The sequence below is a fragment of the Episyrphus balteatus genome, chromosome 3 (genome assembly GCF_945859705.1).
Source record: "Episyrphus balteatus chromosome 3, idEpiBalt1.1, whole genome shotgun sequence".
NCBI lineage: Eukaryota > Metazoa > Arthropoda > Insecta > Diptera > Syrphidae > Episyrphus > Episyrphus balteatus.
In genome coordinates, this window is record NC_079136.1 from 47,526,173 (window position 1) to 47,533,475 (window position 7,303).

The following is a 7,303-nucleotide window of genomic DNA, read 5'->3' on the forward strand; positions in this document are numbered from 1 at the left end:
TTTATAATTTCCTACTTTGAACCCATCACATGATTATGCGGCCCTATTCCGAATTTCACATACTAAATTTTGAAGTACGTTTGTATGCTGTCAGGATACACTCATTTTTATACAAAATTATTATTGGTAAGGTACGTGTGTATCTACGTAACTACACCAAAACACCACCACCTATACTCTCTTTCCCACACTTGCTCTCTGTATTTTATAATATACCTATGTGAATTTTGTTTGAATGACCTTGACTGTGTGTTGTGTTCTGTTTCTGTTGTGCTACATGAAAAACACAACAAATATAAAAGAATATTCTTTCTATATACAAACAAACATAAGTATATCACCATTACCACTGTTATCACATACATCCGATTGATAGTGTAAGATACATCTCTGTGCAATGGTATCGGTCGGGGAGGGTATGTATAAACCTACATAATAATAGATGAGAAAAAATACCTACGTAGTAGATACAGTTAGCGTACAAAGTGTAAATGTGACGCCATTCTTTGTGTGTTTGGCAAACTTGGTTGGGTGCTTGTGGTACAAAGTTCGAGGCCGTAGTCAAGAGGAGGGTTTAACAAATTCAAAACCTTCTCGAGTGAAAATAGAAATCGAATTTGTAAAGAAAAAAATCAAAAAAAATTTTGACCGCCGCACCACAGCTGCATCACCGCCGTTTGGGGGAAAATTTCGCCGCACCACGACTGCACCACGTCCGCACCATTTCATTTTGAATGAAAAATTCGGTGCACCACCGCCGCACCACTACTGCACCATGTTCGCACCATTTCATTTTGTATGAAAAATTTGCTGCAACATGATACATAATTTTGGATTATATAAAAATAAAAAAAACTACCGACGAGAAGGAGATTCGAAACCAAGCATCCAGTGCACTTTCATTCAATATGAAATGGTGCGGACGTGGTGTAGTCGTGGTGCGGCAGTGGTGCATAGAATTTTTTTTCATATTTTTTCATTTTTTTTTCAAAATGAAATGGTGCGAACGTGGTGGGGCGGTGGTTTAGAAATTTTTAAAAAATTACGGACGTGGTGCAGTGGTGGTGCGGTGGTCAAAAAAGTGGTACGGACGTGGTGCGGCGGTGGTGCACGCAATTCGGGTCCTCAAAGGTCCTAGCTTAAATTGACGAAATTTCATCAAATAGTGAGTCCGAGAATTTCTCAAGGTCCCCGAGATAATAGGCCCATGCAGTTCACCCTAAAAATCTTGTTTTCCAGATACCCCATCATCCCCCATCATGAATGTGTGTATGCTGTTGACTACGGTCCTGGCTCTCTAGTCTTGGCACACTTTCTCAATCCGGACCAACTACCATCAACCGGAGCTACTGTAATTATGAATGTTTGTATCTAACGTGGTAGCCTGGGCTTTAAATTCTTCGTTGGTTTGGTGTAGATTCACTTTGTGCGTGTGCAGGCAGTGTTCACCGACCGACCGACAGTGGATTTGTTGTCAGTACAGTGTTAGAAATGTGGGTGTTAATGTGTAACACACTCATACCGGGACCGAGGTCAACAGCAGCCAACTGGATAGTGAAAGTACATGTGAATGAGAGGATTGAGGGGAAGATAGCATTGGTGATTCCTTTGCGACTTTAATGTATCGGTCGTAGCGGGGTTGAGTTGGAGGAGTGTTTTTTGTAAATAATTTTGTATGATTCTCTTTGATACGAGGCGATGTGTTGTGTAGGTGTCATGACATGCTCATAATAATTATGTGAGCGGGAAATACCATCTCAAATGGAAATGAACCACACGCAAAACGCAGTCAGTACTACAAACATGACTCAACACAACACACAAGAGTCTCGTTAGGGTAGTGTTGTGTCGTCACAATTGTGTTGTGTTTTTTTGGGGGAATCCGCTGCATATAATAATATCGTACAAGGGTACACGGATAGATGGAATGAATCAGCAGCTCATGTCGAACTTGTGGTACAGAAGATTAACCCCAGTGCTAGTGTCGGTACCCCTCTACTCGGGCATTTATAGTGTTGTGACGTACAACATAGAGAGGAACAAGAGCATACATACGGGTACAAGCACTGGCACAGGCATAACAGGCACGGGTACAGGCACGGGTGGATGGTATATCGGCATTTGGCGTGTGCCTGTGCTGGCTAATGTTATAGAGAGAGCACCACATACAGTACACACTTCCTGTGTACACACAAGGCTCTTGTGTTGTATACCTACGCTGTACTCTTGTCTACTTGTTTTTGTTTTTTTTTTGCGTTTAACTTGTTTTGTGTGTTGTGTATGATTATGCCAATTGTGTGATATCACTTTGACACATAGGGTAGTATTGTTACTATGGTGTTGTTGGAAAGATTTTTGTATTTGAAATTTCGACTCGGATATCAGAAGATGTAAGTAGGCTTTTTCTTGTGATGGGTTTTTATTATCTTAAAATAACAACAACAACAAAATACACCTAGGAGAGAAAACCTTTTACCAATATAAAAATTTTATGATGATGGTGTGGAAATGAAGAGATTTTTCCTTCATTGTGTTTAATATATTTTATTCATAGAGTGAAATATTTTGCCATACAATTTCCATGTGTTGTGGAAGTGTTCTTATGGCACAGACTGTATAGATACGTAATGTGTCGGTGTACTTTGTACTAACTTTTACATAGAATAGAGGTGTATGACATAGTAAAAACAAAAAATAAATGTTAGGAAAGTTTGTAGGTATGCTGGTGAACCTACTTTTTGTGATTCACAACAAAAAAGCAAATTATGTTGTTTTTATGTTTGTATGTTGGCAAATACTGGTGCAAATATGTATTCAACTTTTTGAACACCACTTACCTACTTTTCAGGATTTTGTTTTTTATCAGTACGTAGGTAGACATCTAGATGATAAGAAACTGGTGAGGCTTCTTTGATTGGTGTTACAGCAAAGATAACAGAAATTCTATTCTATTGTCTTTGGTTACAGGCAAACATTACTCCTTATTGAGGAGTAATGTTTTTTTGTACCCATGACGGTGCAGGGTCATAAGTAGACGGGCCAATAGTCCATAATGGACTAGTGACTCACTGGGGTGGGTTATAAGTCAACAAATCAATTATTTACAATAGACTTACAACCCACCCAAGGATGTCAGAAAAATCACAAAAAAGTGAGCCAGAACTCCCTAATGTCGAAAAAGATGTGGAAAATTATTAAGAAAAAAAATATTAATTTGTAAACAATGTGGAAACGTTCAATTTTTTTTCAAGAACATTTTTGTAAATTGATTTTTTAGTTTTTTTTTAGTTTTTTTATAATTTTTTTTTACTGACTCGATTTATCTCATGGAGATTAAAAACAAATAAATCCCAATTGATTGGCGGAAAGCGAAGCGGACAAAAAATTTTCCCACGTGAGAATCAATTTTGAGGTGTGAAAATGAAAATTCGCGCCTGTATACTGTATTCTAAATGACATTGCGGACGGCTGGAGGTCTACAAATTTGATATTAATATTTTTTTGGATATTTATCACCAAAAAATAGATAATATCAAAAAACAAATCGCATGAACTAAATTTTTGACTTTTTTGATCGATATCTCGAAAACGGTTCATGATACGCAAAAAATGTGTATGCATGAATTGTAGAACATGGTAAATGCTACAAAAAAGCTCCTTGTAAAATATTCGTATCTCCAAGGGTAGCCGAGTTATTTCAAAATGGCGGAAAAAGCTCATAGGAAATCTTTGTTCGAAAATTACAAGCTAAGCTTTTTTAAGCATCACCTACTACAACATATAAAAAATTAGCTTTCTCGGTCATTTTGCATTTCTAAGCCGTTCTTTTCCAACGAAATGACTGGACTAATAAAATTCCTAAAATTTAAAGACGAAATATATTGTTAGCATATTAGATTTTTTGAAGTAATTAGAGCTTTCTTTGAATTTTTTTCAATTTTTAGAATCCTGAAGAAGAACGTAAGCAATTTCGAATGTTTCTATACCGACCTCAACGGAGGATTTCATTTAATTTAAAATATTAAAATTTGATTAATAAAATTTAACTAGCTAGATCTGTAAAAATATCATTAAAAAAAAATTAATTTGAAATTTAAAAAAAAAATAACCTTTTGCAAACAAAAAAAAAAAAAAATAGTTATTACAACTGCAAGAAACTTTAAAAATATTTAGGTACCTATTGCAAGTAAAAAATATTTTGCAAATAAAAAATTTCTTCTGTATTAAATATTTATAATACAAATAAGTACAATTTTGACTAATCAAATAGACAGACTGACAGACTGACAGACTGACAGACTGACAGACTGACAGACTGACAGACTGACAGACTGACAGACTGACAGACTGACAGACTGACAGACTGACAGACTGACAGACTGACAGACTGACAGACTGACAGACTGACAGACTGACAGACTGACAGACTGACAGACTGACAGACTGACAGACTGACAGACTGACAGACTGACAGACTGACAGACTGACAGACTGACAGACTGACAGACTGACAGACTGACAGACTGACAGACTGACAGACTGACAGACTGACAGACTGACAGACTGACAGACTGACAGACTGACAGACTGACAGACTGACAGACTGACAGACTGACAGACTGACAGACTGACAGACTGACAGACTGACAGACTGACAGACTGACAGACTGACAGACTGACAGACTGACAGACTGACAGACTGACAGTCTGACAGTTTTAAAAAAATTGTTTAAGAAAAACTAAAATGTTGATTCGATTGGTTTCACTCAAGGATTCACTCATTCTTAGATCCAATAAAATAGTTTGAATCGCTTCCTTTCAATTCAGAAACTTTGTTAAGTAAGCACCACAAAAGATTTTCAATTTGTTGCCTTCTTACCTGCACAAAAAATTAAAAAAAATAAAATCGAAAAGCCAAAAAATGTGCAGATTGATCAAAATTTTTGTTTAAAAAAATTATTGGTCTGTCTGTATTTATATTTGTTTCAAATATAAATACACCAAATATTCTGCTAAAGATTTTAAACATTTTTTGTCTTAGCCAACTTCTTAATTTTAGCTAAATTTTTGTTGCCTGGAAACCAAAAAAAAGGATTGAAAGGCGTAGCATGAGTTTTCAGTGTGAGTAATGAGAAGAGAACTTCTAATGAATAACTATTTTGATCTTAGAATATTTATCAGGATGAAGCTGGAAATTCTCGCTGCTTTGTCAATGTGGAAAGCGAATAAACCCAGACAGTCCAAACAAATTGGGCACTGCAGAAGGTTGATTCATTGTCATTGTCCTTAGAAGACGGAAGTGGTGGTGGATGATAAATAAAATTTAAATTATTGAAAGGATGTCTTTTGTCACACTTCAGATATCTTTTATTAGGTTTAAGCTTTGTTAATGACAAGATCCAATTGTATTGAAATTATTACATTAAATTTTTTCTTCTAAAAAAAAAATGGGAGATATTGAAGTTTGGTTAAGATTGGATAGTCCTTAAAACATAAGCTCAGGTTTACAAGCTGAAACAACATAATTTTGCAGCTTTCGTTATAAAATTTTAATGTGTTCTTAGTTTTTTTAGTTTATTTTTTTATTGCTTTAAAACTTGACGTTACCACATACACAACTTTATTCCAGCATACAAAATATGGTTGGAACTTGTGGGTATAGGTTTAAGTTTTTTTTTAATATTTTTTTTCTACCATCATAGAGCTCCCACATTATATCTTTTGCCGCGAGTTGGTTTGGAATCACGATGTGAACGAGCAACCACCATTTATGGATGAATGCATACTCGTTCTGTGTAAACAAGAGTGAGGGTGTTGTACTGTTCAGGGGAAAGCTTTGAAAAAAAAAACCAAAATAGAGGCGATGCTTTTTTTTTATTTTTACTTTTTTTTTTTTTTTTTGTGTACCATCAAGCACCAAGCATCATTGTGTTTGGGTCCCAAACAGGAGAGAAGAGAGAGAGAGTAAATTTTTGTACATTGCAAAGCCTTCTCATAGCTCAGAGATATATGTGAGTGAATGTGCCCAGGCCGCCACCGCGTCGCGGTACTGTAAAAAAAAAAACGAATGTGTGGGATAAGATCCGGGAGCAGTATAAAATACAAACGAATCTATTTACAATCAAACCCTCTTATTTAATGGTCTGTGGTAAAATATTTGATAAAAAAGGATCTATTTTTGTTAGTAAAAAGAAAAAAATAATTTAGGTCAAATCGAATTTGGCGGTTTTTTTATATTAGCAGGATTTGGTTTAATAGAAATTTTAACCTGGATTGAGGAATTATTTGAAATTAATTTTTGTTTCTTTTTGGAGGGTTTGAGGAAGTTCAAGGTCCTTTGAATGTCCGGGGTCTGACTTTTGCAATGGCTATCGATATTTGGTATAGTTAAATTTTCTTGGATGTGGGAAAGAACTTCTTTAACCGGTCCCGACTGTCTTATAGTTTGATAGGGTGCCATGGCACTTATGATATTGTGAGTCGAGCATATACTATGGGTACATACCTTCACGGCAAGGCTAGAAAAAAAACATAAAAGAAAATAAATGAAATGCTCATTCATACACAAAAGCAGCATGGAGGACCCATGTGTTGTTTTTTTTTTTTGTTGTTTTGTTTTTTTGATTTTACACCATGACAACAAGGTGATAGTGTTCCAAATGATGATATACCTATTACTCTTACTATGAAGGATTCTTTTTATGTATATGAAAATGGGCCACATTTGAGTTGAATTTTTGGAGATGTAGACTACGGAATAGGCCAGCATAAAATTGGAGAAGCATACCGAACGGTATCGTATACATTTGTTTGCAGCGTTGAATCCGAATCCGCATTAGGATTCATGCTACCTATGTGCTCATATATATAGATGTGCTCAGATAGCTGATTCAATGCTATATAGAAAGCTTATAAAGGTGTATATAGTATATACATAAATACCTATACCTATACCTCCTCTATGCACGGTTCAAATAATGTAACACCAAAGCGAAAAAGCAGGTTTATGGCTTTTAGGATTAGAGAGGATATACAAACTCTATTTTGTTGGAGTATAGAGTTTGAGATCATATACAACCTAGGTCAGTTTGGAGTATTCGTTTTTTTTTAGCAAACCAAGAAGAAGTTTATGTATGAAGTGTCTTATAGCAACCTACCATCTTCGAATATACTATATGTGTAGGCTATGCATTTGTCTTTGGAGTATTTAATGCTCCATTGAATAATAAGACATTTATTGCTCTCGCGAAAGAGCATATTTGCAAAATTGGAACTTGAATTTGCCAAGAAATGGGTGTTCAGA